Below are 23,031 nucleotides of genomic sequence, written 5' to 3' on the forward strand. Positions count from 1 at the left end.
CACAGGAAAGACTGTTAGGTAGGTTTTCATGAACTGTGCTTGTGTCCTTTCATACAGTAAGGTACAAAGGGACCAGAGGGATGGTCCAAGGGCTGGAGTACCTCTGCTATGAAGATAGGCTGAAGAAACTGGGCTTGTTCAGCTTGAAAAAGAGAAGGCTGCAGGGAGATCTCATTATAGCCTTTCAGTATTTAGAGGAAGTTTATAAACATGAGGGAAATAATCTTTTTACATGGGTAGATAGTGATAGGACAAAGGGGAATGGTTTTAAACTAAAGGGAGGGAGATTTAGTTTAGATGTCAGGGGGAAGTTTTTCCACTAAGAGTGATGAGGTGCTGGAACAGACTACCCAGAGAGATTGCGGGTGCCCCACTCCTGGAGGTGTTTAAGGCCAGGTTGGATGAGGTCCTGGGCAATCTGATCTAGCACTTGATCAAGTGATTGTCAGCCCTGCCTGTGGCTAGGCGGTTGGAACTTGATGATCCTTGAGGTCCCTTCCAAATCAAGTCATACTATGATCCTTTGAAGAGGTGTGCACATGCATGTGTTGGCTGATTCCCCCAAATCTTTCCGATAGTAATTTTCCAGTGGCTAATCTGACCTTCCCTCCCCTCTCTTCCTGTTAGAGCAACATTTGTTGGACTGCCTACTTCCCTGAAACTTTCTGAGACAAACGCATCCTAAGCATTCTCTGCAAGATGATTAAACGATTAAATTTAGATAATATACATTCAGTAGTTACCAGTAGCAAGAGACAGGCAGACTCATAAGCTTGTGTTAACCAGGAGACCAACTTAAAAGGATCAAAGAAGCACTGACAATGAGAAGTCTCTTTATTTGGTCAGAGGTAACAAACGCAAAGTGCTTATGTATTTCCTATGCCAGTTACATTACCTAGAAGCCTTCGGAAATATTTCTGCTGTTTTCCCTGTAGGTTGCCTTCAATTCCTTCCACCCTGCAGAACCCACACTTAAAGTATATTTTATTCTTCCTTAAGCCTGGGACAGCCTTAAATCATTCTGATGAACTACTATCTTTACATTAATAGTCTTGAGCATGATTAAAAATGTAAATGTAACATACAGTTAGTTCAGACATCTAAGAAGAATGTTTCATGCTTTTTTCTTTTTTTTTTTTTTTTAAAAAAAAAAAAGCACCCAAAAACAAAAGCAACGGGGAAAAAAAAAAAAAAAACAACCCAACAAACAAGCAAGAAAACCAACACCAAACAACACTGACATGAAACTCAAAACCCACATGTTCCCGTCCTTTGCTTAGATTGTTACATGTCAAAATATACAAACCAAGTGCACAACTGTCAAAATCCAATGCTTTGAGGAACATTATCCACACATATGTTCTTAAATAAAAGCTTCCTATTTTGTGTCAGAAAAACAAGGCTCTCAAGGAAAACATCTGCACTTATATTTAATATTTCTTGTTTTTCTCTCTCCCTCCCAGTGGCAGCTTTGTGGCAGCTTTCCCTTGGCAACCAATCTGGTTTTGCTCCTGCTGGAAGGGGCAGTTCTACTGCCTTCAGGAGGAGCAGGAGCATGCTCTCTGTAAGCTGGTCAGGCTGAGAGCTGAAAATTCCAGATGTGGCACTCCTTTCTATTCCCAGGTACACCAAAGCTGTTTGGTGACAGTGGAGAGAGAAAAGGCAGCAGAAGACATGGGCATCACAAAGCATAGATGAGAAGAGTGAGGTTTTGGCACACATGCATTGACTGATGCCCTGAGAGAAAAAGGAGAAAAACAAAGCATTGTAGCTTTTTCTAGTCTAGTGAATGGATAAATAGAAGATGACAGAAAGTCTTTCAGATGCTTATGAATGTCAAATACTTTTAAGTGACTGCCTTTCCTTGTCAGTTAACATTAAAAACCCACATGAAAAACATTTATACTCAGTCATTTGGGGTATGGACATCAGGCTTAGCTAACACATACCTTTGATATAGGTTGGATATAAGTCACTTTAAAACAGTTTCCTCCTCTCTTGCTGGTTTGTCCACTGTCTTTGTACAGTGTTCCCTCCCTCCCCCCCCCCCCCCCCCCAAATTTTCTTTTAATCTGTGTGTATAATTCAGATTAATGAAATTCAAATTTAGTTGCAAAAGGCAGCCTTCTCAAACTCATGATCTATTGTTTTTACTTTGTTTACTGCTTTTAAAAAAGGTGCCTCTAATGGATATATTCACGTATAATTTTCTCTGGAAGGTTTTGCAAACCAAGCATTACAGTATTTTGCTGGTGCATGAAAACAAAATTTAACCAAACAAGAAGTGAAAGAAACTAATCCTTCTTAACAAGAGATGTAAATTTTGCAGCCTAAGCACAAACAGTAACTGATTGCAAAGAGAAAATCATTACTGTTTCTCATTCACCCCATTAGAAATTTTTATCCTTCTATTTGTGTAAAGACGCAAGTTAACTCTTTGGTGACGGTTAAGACTCATTGAGCATGAACAGGTGGTGCTGATGAAAACAGGAGTAAGCAAAGGCCAGGGAGTCTACAAGGAGAGAGAGCTGCTGGACCAGCTATTGTCTGTGAAAATAGAGTTGGGTATTGCTTGTTGGGTATTTGTAACAGACAATAGATGAAAAAAATAAAAATCCAAGGAAACCAAACTGCCCAGCATGTACCAAGAAAGGAGTTAAAGTTTTCCTGCTTGTAGCAGTGAGCGATGTTACAGCTAATTTGGGAAAGGAATTATTTTTATCTGTTTTCCTTATGCCAAGCAGGCATAGTTCAGCTGCACCATTCAGATCTTCTGTCACTATTTTTCCCCAATCTAGTTCTCTCAGCTGCATGCATGTGCATATTCTTCTGTTTTCACCAAACTCATATTTTCAGTACATCTATACCAATGGCTTTACAGTGAAAGTAAATCTCTCTAGAGATAAAGTTAGAGATGGTGATATAAAGACAGAAAGTGAAGTTAGGTGCTACGATAGCTACAGTTGTTTCTAAGCTCCCTTTCAAAGAAACTATTGAAAATCATGATTAAAATCAAATGATTTTAGTTTAAGGAGAGATGTTGGCTAGGGATTTAGGAAGAGCCAAAAGCCAAGCCCAACTAGGATTTCATGGAGCCATGTTGTTTGAGAACATTGTAGTATTACAAAGCATATGAAATGTTCTGCAGTAGGATGATTGAATGGATTCTTCACAGTCACTTCACTTCCCTCTAATTCCCTATTAAAATGAATTTAATGCACCATTTTGTTTGCTTCAAGTTTCTGCTATTCAGAGTTCGACTGAATAGCATTTTTAAATCTCAACAAGTATATAGCAGAATTAGTAATAATATTGATGTTAGAAAGGCTATGAAGAGTAAAAAAGATTGCAGAGCTTCTGATTCTTTGTGAAGGAAGACATAACAGAAGACAAAAAATCATAAGAGGTGCAGATGAAGGGGCTAGGCAGTGCTTGTTCACTGCTCTTCAATTTAGCTGAAAGAAACTGATGAAGTTATCTTACAAAAGTTTTCCTTCTGTTTACACAAAATAAAGATGTGGAACTCACTGGCTTGTAATTTTTTTTTTTTTTTTCTCTCTTAGACAAGTTTGTCTAACCCTTCACTACATTTTGTTGTGAACATTTAGGGGATATTAAAATAAAGATGCACAACCTCTGGCTCATTACAACATTCATCAGCTGGCAGGGCAAACTCAACAGTATATGCCACAGATATGATCTAAAGGTCAAAAGGAGCTTTTTTGTTGTTGGTGGTTTCTTTCTTTGCTTTTTCATTGTTGTTGTTGTTGAAGTGTGTTAGTTGTAAGGAAAAGTGCACTTGTTTAGCAACACTACACCTGTAGACACTATCACTATGAATTCTTACTGTTCCTTCGGAATCAGAGAAAGGAAGATAGGAAGAACACTGTCTAGAACAAATTTTGTTCAATAATACAGGCACTGTACTAGAGAGATCTTCCCCCCACCCCAGACAAAAGAATATCAAGATTTTTGGACATCTCCCTGCATAAAGCCTTGGGATGTGTGAAAACTGTATAAAAGGCTTATTGCCCCAAGATATGAAGATCAATTCTCATTTGTAATACTGTAGTCCTGCAAATAACAGCACAACTGCACAACTGTATAGAGAATCAGGCACTTGAGTTCAGAAATAATTAAACTGTACTTTGAAGAATGATGTTTCCTATAGAATGAACATTCTGATACTAAGCAAAGAAGATAAGTTGCCAATTTTTGATCAGTGGACAATGGACATCCTGAATTCACTCCAACTGCATTAGTTATTTCCTGCATTCAATAAGCATTAAACATCTAATTCAAAATTATTATAAGAGTATGATCAGCTGAAGAAAAGCTGCCTCATTAAGAGAATGACTTTAGGAATACTCTGCCCTTTTGAATAGAGCAATAGGGGTGTATTCCTATCTGTACCACTGCAGGGCTGGGGGGCCATTCACAAGCCACCTCCCCAGACACAGCTTTGTGCTATGGATTGTATTCAGCAATAATAAGGTTAACTATATAGTTCTTCCTTCCATTTTTATAGAGCCCTTTGAACTACACTGTTGAAAAGCTGCTGAAGTGCAAAGGTATTAGAGATCAAAACCAGACTGGAACTGAAAACGCAGATCCATCAACCCTGAAAGTTTCGATTTGGACCTCAACTTCAAATTTGCTTCTTTCTATCAGTTGTGCTGACTGAGGAAATGAATATCCCCACAAGCTTCAAGAAGGTTCAGATACAAACCTGAACATGAACTTTCCTGCTCCTGCCCTTCTTTTGACTTTAAAGCTCATCTCAACAGCAGCCTCTTGCACATGGTACATTCTTATTGAAGTGCATATTTTCCTGTGTAATATCAAGCACTTCAAAGCATGCTCCCCTGTTTCTGTACCACTCAGTTGCCGTTCACCACTGAAGCCACTAAGTTGCTAGTATTATGTCTGGCTCCTACTTCGATCCAACATCAAAGGGACATATGTATATTTTAAAGAATTACAACTAGACCTGTTCAAAACTTGCCTTACAAGCCCCAAAACTTAGTAGTATGTTTGTATCTTCACCTTCCTTTATATTATCAATTTCATGCTCTGCGTTAGGATCACAGAAAAACTGTTGTTAGAACAACCCCAATTATCCCAAATAAAATTGGAATGCTTCAAAGGTTTGTATAATGAATGGCATGCTTGCTGCTAACGGGTACTGTGGGGACTGACATGTTGCAGTTAAGAAGGAATGCCAAATAATTGTACAAATAATGCATGCTCAAGGTTTGTTACATGCTTGGTCTCCCTCTTACTTCATCTGATATGTATTCCCCCACATTCTCTCATTCCCTCTTGTTTACCTAACTACCTCCATGACACATCAACACAAAGCAACCCTTTCTAGGAATAAAGCAAAAAAGAACATAGACCAATAAAAAAAGATCTAAGATATATTTAAACATAGACACGATACTTTAGACTTTATGGATGCAAATGAATGTTTTTTGCTGAAGTGGTATAAAAGTACTTCAGGTGCCCCCATTACCAGGTCACCATGCATTAGCTACAAACATCTTTATGCATTGTTTCCTGATCTTCATCTATATCCCACGGGAAGTTGAGAAGTGCTGTTACCTCTGGTTTATTATCAGGAAAAGGAGAACAAATACATAAAAAACATGATTTCTCCAAGCACTCACCAAATTAAGAGAATGACTTGAGGAATACTCTGCCCTTTTGAACATAGCAATCACTTAACCCTCATCACAAGCAATATTGTACTGTGTTCCAGTAACTGTATATACTATTCACTGGAACACAACAGAGGGCTCCTCTGGGAAGCTGTTCACATGCTACTCCTGGGAACAGAAACATTGGAGGCGTTTAAACAATGCTATACTGAATAGAGAAAAGCATTTTGGTAAGAGCAGACTGTTTTCAGATCTTAATCAGAAACTTTTGCATTGTCACTCTTTATTACAGTGACCTTCCTAGCTCACAATCTTTGCACTGTTCTGTGATCTAGACAAGTCCTGTTAAAGTGAGGCTTTATTTTTGTAAATTTTAAGTTCCTGAACATTTCATCTTTGCTCAAGGTAGTTGTGATGAAGGTGATCTTTATCTTCAGAAACCTGCAGCCCTGGTTTAACTGAAGAACCATCCTTAGCACATTCATACATATGTGTAAGGTGTGTGCACAGGCTCATGTTTCCATGGGTTATTTTAACCTCTGTTTATTGCTCAACAATACACAAGGAAGATAGTGATTCACAAGCACACTGTTTGGTGAATTTTAAATATTGACCACAAATACCAATTAAAATTAACAAATTAAACTTCCACTGAACTCCTTCCATTTGTATTCAAGAAAGAATGAATTTAAACCAGTGTAAACTAAAGTAATTTTTTTTTTCCTGCTAGTAGACATGAAGATAATCCAATAAAATCTCAAGAAAGGCAAAGAAATATAAAACTTTTCCTTCTTGCTAATATTTTGTAGATGACAAGGCACAAAATGATTGATCATGCACTATAATGATGGATAAGGACAATTGGCTAAAAGGTCAAAACTATTAAGTAAACAGTAAAAAAAGAAAGTGAAGGTACATTTCTCTAAGGCACAGTAAGTTTAAATGGCAGGAAATCTTCATGTCACAGCTGCACTGCTTGTAGTTAAACTTAATGAGTACTGAACTGAAAGATGAGCAATCAGATAAGCATTTTTGGTTGTTCTTTGACATTCAAAATTTGGGCAGATTTAAATGTGTTTGAAGTACATTTAATGTGCATGTATGTCTTCGATTTCTAATTTTTTTTTTTTCCAAAGTTGTCTTTAAAATAATTAAAAGATGGTACAATATTATTACTGTCAGCTTCCCTTCATTGTGAGTGCACTATTACATAGCTAATAATCTATTTTTCAATTGATGTGCCTGAGCGTGAAGTTATCCTTATTTCAGGACTTGCATTTCTCCATATTTCTCCAGTATACATAATCTGGACGTTCTAAAGCTGAATTTAACCATACCTATAGATTTTATAGTTTATATGCTATTGAAACACAGCCTCTCACTGCTAGCAACTCCCTCATAATTCGTAGGAAATGCTTATCTACCTCTGGTGAGGAAAGTTTGGGGAACTCAATGAAGTACCAGTCAACTTGGCACACTGGAGAACCGCGTACTGCAGGAGCACGTGGTAATGATGGCTATGCTCAGTGATCAGGACTCATCTCTCTTGATCTGACACTATAGACCAAAAAGCTCTGTAGACATTTTTGGTGCCCCTTAACAGAGCAGGACCACTGGATAAAGGGTGTTTCTAAACTTCTACCGACTCTCAAATGGATTTATTTCAGTCTTCTAAGGACTGAAATGTTTTCCATTAACATTAATTCAAAAATAATCAGAGAAGGCAAATACCGTTTTTTAAATAGCAGGGTTTTTTCTTTTCTCCTTCTCTCCCTAAAGAAACCTCCTCTAAAAAAGCTCTATTACACTCTGAATCTACTCTGTTTCTCTTCAAGAGTTTTTTTTTTTTTATTAAATGTGACTTTTTTGCTCTAGTGCATTTGTCAACGTTAGAGTAATTAGCTCAAGTTTCATCAGCGAGCTGGTGCAATCTGTTCAGAAAGCAACTTGGAATGTTAAAAATCCTAATAGGCTTCTCCAGCAACACAGTCAAAGCCTGAGGGATTTGATTTCAGTTCCGTCTAAAATCAGGAGAAGCCTTTTAGAAGATAAATCAATACTACTAAAAAACAAGCAAAAAAGAGAATGATATGTGATTAGGTGAATCTATTTTTCTGATACTTTACGCTGTGGCATACTTTCTAAAATGCAACTGTATTTTTACATAAGGAAAATGGAAATAAAAAAAAAACAAGGCTCCAAACCTGCAAAAATCTCTGAGTAACCTCATGTCTGTGAATAGTCCAACTAAATTCAGAAGTATTTGAATCAGTGAAAATAAAGCTACCTAGTATCTACATCTAATGAAATAGTTACAGAGCAAGGCATTTCTGCACTGTTCTTGATGCTTGCTTTTCTGTGTGTGTGTGCGCACATACTTGTGTGTTTTAGTGCTGACAGAATCACTTAGGGCAGAGATGGGGAACAAGACATTTTTCAATAGATAGGAAGCACTTACTGACAGGATTTTGTCTTTACCAGAAGGCAGCACAAAAAAAAAAAAAAAAAAAAAAGTGCCTCCGGAATCATCTTAATTTTTAAAATATTAAAGCAATCTTTCTTCCTCAGTAGTCATTTGCTAACGTTTCAGGATGACAAGAGGCTCAAAAATGTTTGAGTGTAGAAGACACTCAAAAAAAGCTATATCAGCAGCACTAGATCGTGCAGTAAGAATGACATGGGGATATACTCTGAGGTACACAGACATCTTAAATAGACAGCACAGCTTCCGTGAGAGAATTGCAGAGGGTAGATCTAGCATGAGGATTTGAGAGGAGAATGAGCACCATGCTGGTCACCTTGATTCAACAGTCTTACAAACCACAAGGCAAAAGTTCACAGCCCTATACCACCTCAGTAGGGATGGAAGAGGAGAGATGGAAACATCACAATGACTACTGTATGATGAAACTGGAAACAAACATTCCCTAGACGTTGCGTGTGATGACCCTTCTAAACTCCTGTCCTTCCTGGTATAGTATTCCTTGCAAATTCTGACAGGGTAGAATTAATATAGTCTTGTGCATGGGCTGTCTGCTACAGCAGTGGGAACAACAAATGAGGAGCACTGAGAACAACTTCTGACGGGAGAAACTGTCAGGGAGAAAGCCAGTTTCAAAAATCAAGGATGTGAAATAACAGCACTGCTTCAGCAGTAAAAAGTAAAACAAAACACCTATCAATAGCCTCCTGCATGTTTGACCACTTCACAGAAAATTTTTGTAAAAGATACCTTCTATGATAGAAGAAATTAGGCTATAACATATACTAATTAGCAGTACAGTACTAGCAATTACAGCTCACAGGGTTTTAGCTAGTACTGCCATTTCTCTCACAGACAATAAAATTAAACATGCTTTTACAATCTGTTCCTTGACAAGTTTCCTGGCTTTCCTTCTATTTTGTCTCACACCAACCAAAATTGAGGACCATGTTTTAATCTTTAGGCTATACACCTGTGCACCCATCTTCTGAGCACTGCTGGGCTCAGAGCAGGGAGAAGATACTCCTTGATTACAGCAATGGGTAAACTCAGGCATAAATTGTAAGTTACTGTTTGGTCTCTGCCATGCCTGTGTACAGTGCTGATGCCATAAATCTGGTCCCCAGCAGTTAGCTCATTAAGCCAAATCCACAGCATCCACTTCCCCCATGCACGGCAGGGCTGCCAGAAGCATGCTGGGCTGTAGTCCACACAGCAATCACATCTCTGAAGCAACTGAAATGCATCAGAACAGCTTCAAGGCCGCTCCACATTAGACTAAAGGCTCTGCCACCTGCCATGGATTCTCAGGAATTCATAGGAAGAAAAACACAGCTTAAATCCCACAGGGAGCTGTGGTGCAGCTAACGTGTTGGGCCTGCAGTCCACTGTAATTCCCCAGGGGTTTAAAACTGTACACAGGAGAGTTTTCTCATTTCTTGTCACTGTCAAGTTAACCAGCAGCCCCAGTAAGTAGGTGCATACAGCTATAGACAAAATAAAAGTTTCCTGTTGCTAGCTCCAGCATGAGGAGAATCACCAAATCACCTTTTAAGGCAGCCCTTCAGAAATACAAAGCATAAGCCTGGAAGGAATCTTGAAGTCTGGTCAACATCCTGACCTCAGATAGGACCAGCTGGCCATTTACTGTTTGACATATCCTGTTGAGAATTGGTATAGGCTATTCTGTGTGACTGAATCTCCCTGTTGAACACTGACACTTACTTTCAAGTGTTTGTTAGCTACTGCATTTTCCTCATATCGTGTCTATCTTGAAATCATAGAATCACACAATGGTTTGAGTTGGAAGGGGTCTGAAATTCCCCCAGTCCAAGTCTCTTCCATGGGCATGGATGCCACCCACCAGCTCAGACTGCCCAGCACCCCGTTCAGCCTGGCCTGGAACACATCCAGGGATGGGATATTCACAGCTTCTCTGGGCAGTGCCTCACCACTATCTGACTGAAAAATTACTACCTACTGTCACTCAAGTTACTTCATAATAGGCAGAATTCAATCACAATGGACTGAAACCAAAACCAGATTTCAAATCGACTTGCCAGACTCCAATTATACATTCAATCCTGCAGTTCTCTACACTAGAGCGTTTGCTGTAACACTTATGCTTATCACATAGGGAAGAAGATGTACATGTGACCATGATTAAAAAGAAAACTCAGCTTCTCCGATATTTGTTCTTGGTGGTGCAGGACATGGAGCTAGGCAAAACAGTATATGGAAGACTGACCCTCATGCTTAGTGAACCCCGATTCCTGGAACAACATACTGATGGCAATTGGCATAACACAGAGTAAAAACTTTAGATTGTTGATTTATGCTTCTTCCAATAGCCCGACAACTCTCTTGAGAAGACAGATACTGAGATGACTAAAGTCCTTGCAAGTAACTTGGTAGATTCAGAGAATTCAAAAAATAGAGATGCAGATGTACTTACATATACTGAATAGCAAAGCGAAATGTTGGGCGACAAAGACTTAGTGTTCCATCCTTTCACATACAGTCTATCAATGATAACCTTCAAAAATAGTAGAGCATGCAGTATTTTATAGAAAATTAAACTGTTGACAAAACAAGCTGTCCAGTAGTCTGCATATTTTATTGAAATGCTATGGCTTCTAAGTAACCATAGAATGGCCTTTTCTGTCTAAAGAAAGTCTTTTCTTTTTGAATATGACTTGTATACCAGCAGATAGGCAAAAAGACTGAATATTCACCGGAAGTTAACTCAATAACATATAATCATAATAACCAAATACAGTGAAAAGTATTATTCAGTAAGACAGTGATGGTCCTAAAGGCAATATTCTTTCTGCTGTCAATATATCCCAGGGGGTATATCTGTATTGTAAGTATAACAGCATAATCATAAACAATAGCATGTTTCTAACCTGCTGTTGGAGATAGGAAAGAAAACAGAAAGCATAAATAGCCTTATTCAAATTTGATTTTGCAAGCAAGGGTTGAAGTAAATTTTTTTTTTTTTTTTTTTTTTTTTTTTTGGAAGTAAACGTCCTTGAGAGCAGCTCGGCAGAGAAGGACCTCGGGGTCCTGATGGATGAGAGACTTAACATGAGCCAGCAGTGCGCTCTGGCAGCTCGAAAGGCAAATGGGATCCTGGGCTCCATCAGGAGAGGGGTGGTCAGCAGGGACAGGGAGGTGATTGTCCCTCTCTACTCGGCTCTGAAGATTTAGGTTGGATGTTAGGGGGAAGTTCTTCACAAGGAGAGTGGTTAGGCCCTGGAACGGGCTGCCCAGGGAGGTTGTGGATGCCCCGTCCTTGGACGTGTTCAAGGCCAGATTGGACAGGGTCCTGGGCAACCTGATCTAAATGTGGATGTTTGGTGGCCCTGCTAGGCAGGGGGATTGGAACTACATGATCCTTGAGGTCCCTTCCAACCCAGATGATTCTGTGATTCTGTAAATATACATGTGGAGTCTCAGTGAGGTGAAAGTTACTAATTCAACAAACATTAATGCTAGAAGAATGTGGTGCACTATTAGACATATATGTGGATTTTTTTTAGTTTCAGTAACTAGCATAAACAGAGTACATCTGGCTTTTACATATTTTTCACTCGCCTGCCTGGAAACAATATTGAACAGAGAATTTTTCTTGAAGTACTGTTTGGCATCTTTGCTCAAAGAGCCGAACTCTCCAAATTCCTGGAGTATTACCTGTTATTTATATTGCTGTTCTCCTGCTATCATAGGCCTCCCAGATTCAAAGTGCTGCCAGGGTCTACCTTGCTCCCAGTATAAATCAGAGCAACCTCAGAGAGTAGCTGCTTCCCAGGATGCTGTAAGAGGGGAAAGAAATCAATTCTTAGCTGTGCCATGGACTCCATGCCAGCAGAGGACATCCTTCATATATTTTCAAGCAAAATGTTTCAACCTCAGAGAAGTGCATCTAGGGTGACAAGCAAGTTGGGTCTTCCTGTATTTCAAATACAGAGGAACCACATGAGCCCAAACCTGTTTATCAGACCTAAATACACCAGAAAATCTGGAGAAAGTTCGGATCTATAGATGTATTTTATAACATTTCCACTCCTGACATATCTTGCTGTGCCTGTGATTAGGAAAGGTTATGGCTATGAATCATGGCTTGAGGAAATGTGTAGTACACCTGTGTACAAGAGTAAACTAAATTCAGTTTGCTATTTATCTACTGTATTTATCTCAGTTAAGTAAACTTTGAGTTTGTCAAGATTTCCTGCTGGAAATTCTCATGATAATACGAGTATAATTGCCTTTTTATTGCCACAGACATCTGCTACAGTTTTCAAACAAAGAAAATACTTTTTTTTCTTTCCCCTGGCTTTCTCTATAACAAGAGAAAGATCCTCTCTTGTTTTGTGTGTAATAGATTACAAAGACAACATAACTGAAGGGCAACAGAAACCAACCAGCCAAACTTTCTTCCATCCATACCTGCATACCCTCCAGAAGGACAAGAAATAAAAGTGAAAATAAAAAGTAAAGGTGACAGTCCACTAAGAGAAATTCACATAGTACAGTGCAGATAGGATCCAACAGTCTACTCCTATTATCCTAGTTTTCTGCTAGTTTGGTTACATTCTTCTAGATGGTTACATTCAAAAAAAACAAACAAACAAACAAAAAAACCTGTGTAAAAACAATATGCCCAAGAAGCCATTTTACATAACCTGCTAGTCCTGGAGTCTGCAAAGGATTTCACATTTATCTTGACCTGAGAGTACCTTCCTGCCTTTTGAGCAGACCAATATGAACACATATAATCACTTCAGACAAGGCCCCGTACTACAACTGGTTCCTCAGGCAGGTTTGTGTTCTCATCCTGACTGAGGAGGATGTGGGATTCATGGCCTTTCATATTTTGGTCAATATGTTTTGGTAGGAGGAATAAGCTAAAGAAATTGAAACAAGCCTGCAGGGGAGCCTATCTGAAAATGCTGCAAGAAAAGGTGAAATCACAGAAATTGTCCTTATGGGAAAAAACTTCATCACTCAGAAAAAGGAAGAGGAAAAAGATTTTCAAATATTCATTCATTAAAATATTTCTAGAGACCTATGGTGAGGATACATGTAACTGTCTCCCTCTTGCTGCAGGCTACAGCAAATCACCATCTGCCTTAGCTCATCATCACAGTGGTCTGACTTAACTTGTCAAGCAGTCTGCTACAGGACTGATTCAAGGATATTAGAGCAATCACCCACCATATGGGGATGAGCAGGAGCCAAGTGCTGACAAATCTGCTCTTGCTTCTTGGAAGTAAGATGGGGTAAAGAGTGAGAATAACTTATAAATAAGACAGACATAGATCTGAGGCTTTTATTACTAGAGGATGCATCAGTTTTTGATCCCATTCTTGCACTAGAACCTGGACCTCTGAGGAAAAGGCTGCCAAGAAGTGTTGGCCTATCATATGAAGATACCAAACCATGCAGTTGCACATCCTATGGTCTTTTGCCTGCAAGCATGCTATGACAATAACAGAATGTTAAGGGGGTCAGGTTTGACACGTGGTACATTCAGACTTAAAGAAGAGAGCAGTAATATCAGGCTTGTACTCTAATATGGCAGGGGTGTTTCAGCAAGCCAGACTGCTTAAAGTCTGTTGCAAGGAGAATGCAGTGTATATCACATTTTCAAATGAATTGGATGCAAATGATTAGGAAAAGGTTTCCATGTTCTGGGTAGGTCAATGTCTGCTGTTAGAACAATGGAAAGGCATGCATGAACTGTAAACTGAAGAGAGGACTAGCACAAGACAAATAGTGAGATGCTTGAAATTTGAAAAAGAATGAAGTCTGAAACAGTTCAAAAGCATGTCACTTGCCAGAATGTTGGGCCTCCCAGTGATACAAAGAGACTCCCACCTGTTTGTCAAATTTGCTGAGTGATGCTCATTCTTTGTCATACAGCTTAAGACCCAAGAGGGGTACCACATAGCAGAAAAGCTTGGGTTAGAAGAGCCCTCTAGAGTCCTCACACGTATAACTATAATGAATTTATTTCCATCTTCTTATCAGTATTGAGTTAACGCTGTAGTGACAAACAACATACCTTGAGATACATGGTAGTATGCATACAACATGCTTAAAATTTGAGGATTATGACTGTTGATGTAGAGATACAGAAACTGTGATGCTAGAGAAATATTACGTATATTTTCAACGCAATGGCCTTACATGAAAAGAAGGAAATTAACATTGAAAAAGCCTGAGTTTCAAAACATGCCATTTGAATGTAAACATTGGTGTAAATGAATTAAGCACACCCCTCAGAATATGATGGATTACATAACTACATGCTGCAGTCCAGTACCTCTCTACAAACAACTCAAAGAGAACATACAGATTATTTCTGTGGAATGTTTTGAACTGCAAGATCACTAGTAGTAACTATGTTGTTCACTCTGAAAGTAATGCCTCCTATTTATTTCCATGGAGACACAAAGAGCACAATAACACTATTTTGTAGCTGAAAATTCGCTCTATCAAACAGCATTTTTTTAACGTAGTCATTGAAATTAGCTATGCATTTTTGTCAACAGTGTTCTGAAGACAAATCTCAGAATACAGCATGCATTAAAACAAAAGATAATTTTGCTATGGTAGAGGTCATAGTTGAAGCCTATATAGGCGAGTTACTTCATTCTTCGCTTCATATTTTACATATTAATTAGATTAATTAGATTAAAGAACAGAAAAATTACCAGAGCCAAGCATTTTCACTTAACCTTCATGAGAGGTTAACTTTTCCCCCCTTTTCATTAAGCATAATGTTTAAACAAACGCATTGGAATATCTAGTGACTCAGTGTGGACTAATGTTCAAATGAATGAGCACTACACAACTGGAAACATCACCACACTTGTTATACAGTGCACAGGGGAAGATCACTTACTGGTTTCAAAAATTTTGGCTTTTAATCAAATCTTTCCTCAGTGTTAACACTCACTCTTATAATCAGCTACCAGGGACAGTAAGCGAAGTGGATGCACTAGCTGGTAGCCATAACTATGCTTTGGTTTAAAATGTGCTCACTCTATTTGTTTTATTAATAGCTCCAGAAATTTGAACTAATCCTCTAAAAGAGGAAAGAAAAAGTACTCAACTGTCTGAAAATCATCATGCAACACACATATATACAATACTCACTTTACAGGGTTGATACTGCATTATAACATTACCAATAATTACAGTTTTTCAAGGCACAGAAGAAGTTAAATTGGTGGTAAAGGTCTTGAAAAGTGAATCCAGGTGTGCATTCACTTACATCCTACAATCCCTAAGAGCATCAGGACTGTTCAAGACTCCACAGATATTTCAAATGATTTCAAATTAATAACAAAAATCCAGGGGTAGGCCGTGGATCTCTGAACAATACATCTGCAAAATAGGCTATTTCTTCACAGCTGAAATTAAAGATATTTTGGGGGGGAAAAAAAAAACAAAAACAAAAACACAGTTGTGCCACACAGCACAGTGCAGTTACTGCATTCATTTTATTGTCAAATAGGTTTGACAAAATTGAAGTCTATTGACGTCAGACTGAGAATGATCTCAATAACAAAGTGGAAGTGTACAGAACTAGTAATACTTTCTAGCCAATTTTTTTTCCAAACTTCTGTATGCACCTAATAGAATACATCTGTACTCAGTCCCAGCCATGAATCAGAGCAGCTGTGAATGGAGCTTGAAGCTTCTTTTCAATTTGTTTTCTTCATTAGGCATTTAAGAGGACATATAACCTTCTTGAATCCAAACATCAGATGTCTCAATTTAGTATCGTCCATGATATTATAGTGGTAGAAAGGATGCAAGATTAATGTAAACAACGTACTTCTGATGTGTTGCCCTGTACACCTTTGAATTTCTTCCCCCTGAAGTTAAAATAGCTCCTTCCCCATCAGATTTAAGCAAGCATGCACACCTCAAATCTTTTTCTCAGAGGTTAGAAGCTTCTGTCATCATTAAGTTCTACTATACATTTTTTCCAAGAGGGAAACAAAACAAAAAAGGTACACTGAAAAATAAGTATAATCACACTACCAGACTGACTTAATATTCTGGGGATATAAAACAGAGATCGATGAAGGGTTAGGCATCACAAGAGGTAGAGCCACTTCTGAATGGAGGAGGCAGAACACTCTACCTATTCCTTCGCACCCTTCATTTCCACCTTTCCCACACAATCAGTCCTGCCAATGCAACACTATGGAGTTACAACCTATACTAGCTCCGTTACAAACAAAACCCAACTTCCTTTTGTCTATGTGGCCTTAAGCTCTGTAGTGGCTTTGATGCCATAGGTCTGGGGTGAATGTGGTTGCACAATTTCTAGCAAAATCAAGTTCCAAACTATGATTGAAATTACTAATATCATTGTGTTTTAGTTTCAGCTGGGATGGAACTGTTTTCTTCAGAGCGTCTAGTATGATGTTGTTCATTGATTCTAGGAGAAAAACATGTTGGTAACACACTGATGTCTGTAGTTGCTGCTAAGCAGTGTTGCACAGAGCCAAGACCAATCTCAGCAAAGGGTGCAAGGAGTTGGGAAAGAACAGAACTAAGACAGCTAACTGAAACTGGCTAAAGGGATATTTCATATCATATAACATCATGCAGGAGTTCTGAAGGGGATGACAGTTTAACTCTCTCTCTCTTCCAACACTCAGGGGGCTGAGCATCAGTGAAGAATTCCTTTTGCATCACTTGTTATATACATCCATATATAAATACTGTCATAACTATTATCCTTTTCTCCATCTTAGTAAATACTTATCTCAATCCACAAGTTCTACTATTTTTCCCCCCAGTTCTCCGCCCTATTTCAATGCAAAGAAAGGGAGTGAGCAAACAACTGCATGGTGCTTAGCCACCTGCTGGGTTAAACCACAACACACTGAAATTCTCCTATTTCTAATGATAAATTGAAAATGACTGCTTAGATTATCTCTGTAAGTAATGGGATCACATTAAGACAAGTGCACTGAAGATAAATATTGGATATAAACTCCCGACAGCAAGACATCTTAGAATGAGAGATGGGAAGAAGTTCTATTCCTTGAATTATATTGATTCAGAAGATGAAGAAAAAAGAATAGAAATTGTAGAACTAGAAAAAGCATTGGACTTGCCAAGAGCATAAGGGAAATGGAGAAAATGGAGAGAATACCATGACCTAAATAACTTGCACTATAAGTCTGTATCAACTCAATCCAGATAACTTGGCCTAAAAAACTTCTGATCATAAATGGACCAGTGTTATTGAAATTCATGAGGAAAAAAAAATGATCAGGAAAGAAATGTATGCCAATTAACTTTTAGCCATCCATCCACTTTCAACTGCTACAGCGTTCAAAATTAGACCATAACAACGAGGATCTGCTTTCAGATATATCTAGATTTACTGATACAGGAGTTCTCTGAATGAAATGAAACAAAGGAGGTCAACTTTGTGAGTTTATAAGCAGAACCCAACAGCTGCAAGAGAAAATTCCTTGCTTGTACAGAGGTATAGTTTACACGGCATTTGTCTGGAGAGAGAAGTGTTATTATGCCTCAGAATTGAATGTTGAGCCTTTTATCAGCCTTCTTGTTCTATTTCTCATTATTAAACTGACTACTACAGAGTGTCAGTGTAAGAAGACAGATAATGTCTTCTTCATTAGTATTTACTGTAACGTACACCACACTAGTATCCACATCTTTTCCCAAGGAAAAAGATATAATTTTTAAAATGTTTCTAATTACTCCAATATGATTTCCTGGATAACTACTGAATTACAATTGAAAGCTTACATTCAATTTAATAATAGCTATAGAAAAAAGGACAAGAGGAAATGGTTTTAAGATGAGGGAGGGAAGATTTAGGTTGGATGTCAGGGGGAAGTTCTTTACTGTGAGGGTGGTGAGGTACTGGAACTGGCTGCCCAGAGAGGCTGTGGATGCCCCGTCCCTGGAGGTGTTCAAGGCCAGGTTGGATGGGGCCCTGGGCAGCCTGGTCTAGTATTAAATGGGGAGGTTGGTGGCCCTGCAAGTGACACAGGGTTGGAGATTCGTGATCCTTGAGGTCCCTTCCAACCCGGGCTATTCTGTGATCCCACACTGAAGTTCTGAAAAAACTTGATGCTTATGCAGTGATGCTAACTACAGATATAAAAGGAACAACCTCTCAAAAACTGGCAAGAGAAGTAATGGTTTCACATATTTTCCAAACTCTCATTTTCTGCAGTTTCATACAGAAGGAATTATTTTCAAGTTATACAAATATATCTTCTTTATTTATTGAAGCTATACTGCTAGCGTAGGGTGCAGGAATGTAATGGTTATGCTGCATTTCTTTGAATGGCTACTGACAGCTTCTTGCGACTCATGCCAGTTCCCCTTCCCACCTCTTCTAAAGCAATGAGGTGTTAATGTCTCATTATGTTTCACACAGTGGCAGGCAGGCTAATTTTAAGCTACCTATTAACAATAAATAATTTAAAGACTCCACAGGGATTCAGCATTTCCCTATTGCTTGAGAAGTCACCTGACAACTTGTGAAGTGGGAGCCAGCCACTGCTGGTGCCAGGAACCTCACAGCAACAGCAGGGGAATAAAAAAATTCAAAAGTTGTAATAAAGCAAATCTAAGATATCCTAGACTAAGCAAGGCTAAATCTAGCCTTTCAAGTGTATTTACATTACATATATATATACACCACGCTGTTCTGACCTTTGAGGTCACAGCAATTTTCTGAACATCTCAGAGCAAAGGAGCACCCAAATCTGGACTTAGAGTTTCAAGAAAGTCAACAGAAAGCAGTTCAGATATCAAATCTAGTGATCTCCTAGGCTCCAATTGCAGAGTAAACATGGCCTTGGCCAGATAGAAACCAGGAGAAGGTGACTAACCTACTAGTAAGCAAAGTGAATATGCCCTTAAGCCATGCCTGCTATTTACTATGGCCAGGAATTTACGATCAAGACCTATTTCAGCTTCCAGGCTAACTATCAATAGCAACAAGGATGCTCTGCCTTCTTAGCATATGCATTCCTTGTCAAGGTACAAGGTAAACATACAAATATCCACAGTCTTATGCCCTATTGAATGAAGAGCTCATTTGTTATATGGTTAAAATTGTAAAAGTGGTTGAGAACAAGCAATGGAAAAGATAATGGGGTACCTCAACTGTAACTTAAGGAGCCTGCTGATTGGTCCAAGCAGCCACATCCTAGAAACCATCCTAGAAATTGAACCAGTTGAAGATGGAATATTTCCTCAAACTACACCGGGGTCAGAAGCACACTGCGAAGATGATGTACAGTCTTCATTCCCATAACCACCAGGAGGCACTATGCATGTGTAGAAGCATTAATTAGGGGTCAGGTTAAGGGCATAGAATGGGTATGGAATATTATAACGAACTCCCAGAAATAACTGTAATAACCATTCCTTGTCTTAGAAATACTAAGAATATGCATGCCCCTTCCCATAAATAAGGATGTTTACCTGTGCCCAGCAGACATGCAGTGCTGAATAACCTACCTGCTTTAAAATTATCTTGTAGTTATAGAGTTTGACTCCGCAATTCAGTTTGGCAAGCCAGCCAGAAGCACCTTTACTGGTCCTCAGGGCTGGTTGGACCAGGGGCACATCCCAAAAAAGTTCAAAGAAGACTCCCCAGGCCAACACACCCATAGTGGGGCAGGGAAAGAGCTCTAGCATAGACCAACTGTGTTACAGGTACAGGGGACCCCTAAGTCATGAGGAGATGTTTAATTCCACAACGCACCATAACTTGCCTGGTCCCAGACTTCAAGTGCCTACCCTGCTTGTACTCCACCACTGAAAACTTGAAACAATTCTACAAGAAAACAGATAATAGTCAGCTACAGCAGCCTTTCTACTCCACTTCCACTAGGAACAGATCCAGAATCACTTAAAATCAGTTATTTCAGTCTGTAACATGATGGAAAATGCAACAAAACAGCGGTAATCCACAAGATTGTGGATCCCAATCCACAAGAAGTGAGGATCTGCTCAGACACAACAGCAGTAGGCAAAAAAACAAGATAAAGAAACTGCTTACCTTCAGAAGGGCTATAAGATCATCAAGGAGACAGGGATCCCCAGATAATAACACCTCACTTCTACTGCCAATCCCTAAATGAGGTCTGGGAAAGAACAGATCCTGGCTCTATTTCTTCTAATCACTCAGGTGCATTGCACACACCTGATCTCCCCTAGGTTGGCCCTGCCTTCTCACCAGGTGCTCAATCACTGGTTCAGGCTATGACTTAGCATTTCCACTACACAGTCTTATACATAAACAGCTGCCACCGTTTAGCCACTGTAATGTCACCATTACCAATCAGTTTTGTGCCATAGATACATTAATAGAAATTGAATAAGCACATGCATAGAGCATCTTGTCTTCCTGAATCATAAATAATGCAATTGTCAATATTATCTATGAAGTAGTGACAGCAATTCTCCGGCAACAGTTATTCATACATCACAGGAAAACCATGTATAAATCCTATATTTTTATCTTGAGCCTGGTCAAAATAGAATAATGCTTCTGAAAGAAGATGAAGACAGTGTAGCTCTGACCACTGCCTTGAGATAAAATTCCTTGACAGTGGAGATGTTTATAACTGCCCTAATCAGATGCTTCTCACACAATTTTATTCCACTCTACACCTTGTGTTGTAAATCAGGCTTTAAAAAGCAGATAGCAACACTGTGGTCTTATGTCAAGAATGAGAGATGTTTGTTTAATGGGCCTTTAAATTGTTTGTTTTAGGAAATGCATATACCACTGCCAATGCAATAGCTTCCCACCATATTTTTAACTTGCTCTTTCTTTAAGTAATAAAAGAATGACAGGATAAGAATCAGTATAAATAACAATAAAGCAGTGCTTGTTTGCATTTTCCCAAACCGCCATCTCCTAGCTCTGTTGTAGTCAGTCTATGGTTGCAGTCAGTTTTTGGAATATGCCTTTTTCAAAAACTCAAGAACAACATAAAACACTGATTGTATCACTCTGAGCTGAACAGCTGCTGTTTAACTTAAGAGTAGTAGTGCATCCTTAAATTAAAAAAAATCAAGTGTTGAAGGCCACACGCAGTTATTAAAGCTATGAATTTAAAGCACATTTAGGGGACACGGTGACTTGATTTTTGCCTTTCACTGTGTCTTGGGTTCTCTTGATGCTCCTCTAAAAAATTCAGCTTTCCCTCCCTGACCCCTTAATTTTCAAATTAAGGTTGTTCGACACATTTTGTTCTCAACAGATTATCTCATTCAGCTATGTTTATATCTCAAACTTTTCATAGAGCTGATGAAATACACTTCTTTTTATGAACATGTATCAAATTATAGAGACCTTATTTTTCCATATTTCTATGAAGACTATTTCAGATGTATGTGAGTTCAACTAGATGGATTTTCTTTTCCTTATCATGTCATGAGTTAAATAAAAACATAGTTTATCATAGTTTATTTTCCCCTATTAGGTCTACCTTGCAAGTCTTTAAAATATAAGATAGTTTCAAATAGAATCTGTTATTTACTGCAGAACAATCTGTTTTGTTATATTTTACTGCCTGGGAATGTATCTGTGCAAATTCATTCCAGGAGGAGTAAGCAATTTCAGGTCAGAAAATTGCCCAGGATGTGGACAGAAAACGAAGTTTGTTTGAGTTCCTGCTGCACCTTTCAGTTTTCCTTAAAAGATACAAAATAATTGTGTTGATTAACTTAAACTAATTATGGAAAGTTCCAGAAGACCTTGAATAACCAGAATTTCCCTAAAGCTAACAGCAGGGGATGCTATATATACTTTTTTAGAAGTGTGTATTACAGAAAATATTGGAAAATAACTGTTTTCTGAGTGAGAAAAAGTTGATTAAGCCTGAATTGAATGGAAGAGACAAACACTCCTCCCTTCTTGAAGTATAACTAAGTCAAAAGACAGGAAAGTTTGATGAAAAAGTTAAGAAAATTAGTTGTACAGAAAAACGTTGATCTTGTTGGTTTTTTTATTTTTTTATTTTTTGTTGTTTTTGTTTTGTTTTTTAAGTCACACATATACTAAGCTTTGTCCACATATTAGTAAAAAAATAACAGATATTAAATAGAATTTGTATTCAGCACCAGAGGAAAAGTTTCAGAGAACTCTAAGCAGGCCAGGATAAGTTTAAAGAGAAGTAGAAAGAAACAGACAGAAAGCTTTTGAGAAATGGAAGAAGTTATTTATTGGAAAGAAAGCCATGTTCATAGATAATAATAGGTATTAAGAAAGAATGATTAGAGTTTGTATGAACTTTTGCAAAGAGATGAAAATAAGCAGTGAATGGTTCCTCCACTACACAAAATCAGACAATAACAACAAAAAAATGAAGCTGATATAGAAGAGGCAAAAACTGAAAATGATTCAGATATCTTCTATTAAAAATTAAAAAAAAAAAGAAAATAAAATAAAACAAAAAAAACACCTTTGATTTTCCATAAAACTTCTATTTCCAGACTTGATGTTAGGGGCACGATAGCTTACATAGTTTTGAAGCAGGAGAAAAACAAAATGCATTTGAACAAAATATCAGCTAACATCTGCTAGAGTATTATGAAAAGAACAGGCATAGGAAATAATGGGTTATTTCATGAGGATTTTTAAGATATGTAAGGTCAGGTAGCATGATATACTATTAGCAGCTCTATATCTGTATTTAAGGACTGAGGAAGAAGTGATTCAGCAAGGGAACAAGCTGTTCATCTTAACTGCTAGTACACCAAAGCTTCAGGAAGGGAATCTGAAGGAGAGAATTATGACAGGAGAAACGGAATAAAAAAACTGTGACAGAAGTAGAGAGTAAGATAAAATGT

At 38.3% G+C, this 23,031-nt stretch overlaps 1 long non-coding RNA gene across 1 annotated transcript; it reads right to left on the reverse strand.

The window, feature by feature from the left end:
• Window positions 1-848: 848 nt before the first annotated feature.
• Window positions 849-20,322, reverse strand: LOC128073941 (uncharacterized). Its single transcript, XR_008202936.1, has 3 exons — window positions 20,231-20,322; window positions 11,839-11,960; window positions 849-1,737 (listed from the first exon to the last, which is right to left on the reverse strand). It is a non-coding gene; the product is annotated as an uncharacterized LOC128073941 (long non-coding RNA).
• Window positions 20,323-23,031: the final 2,709 nt, after the last annotated feature.

This window comes from Tympanuchus pallidicinctus, unplaced genomic scaffold (assembly GCF_026119805.1).
Source record: "Tympanuchus pallidicinctus isolate F22 unplaced genomic scaffold, pur_lepc_1.0 scaffold8, whole genome shotgun sequence".
Lineage (NCBI taxonomy): Eukaryota > Metazoa > Chordata > Aves > Galliformes > Phasianidae > Tympanuchus > Tympanuchus pallidicinctus.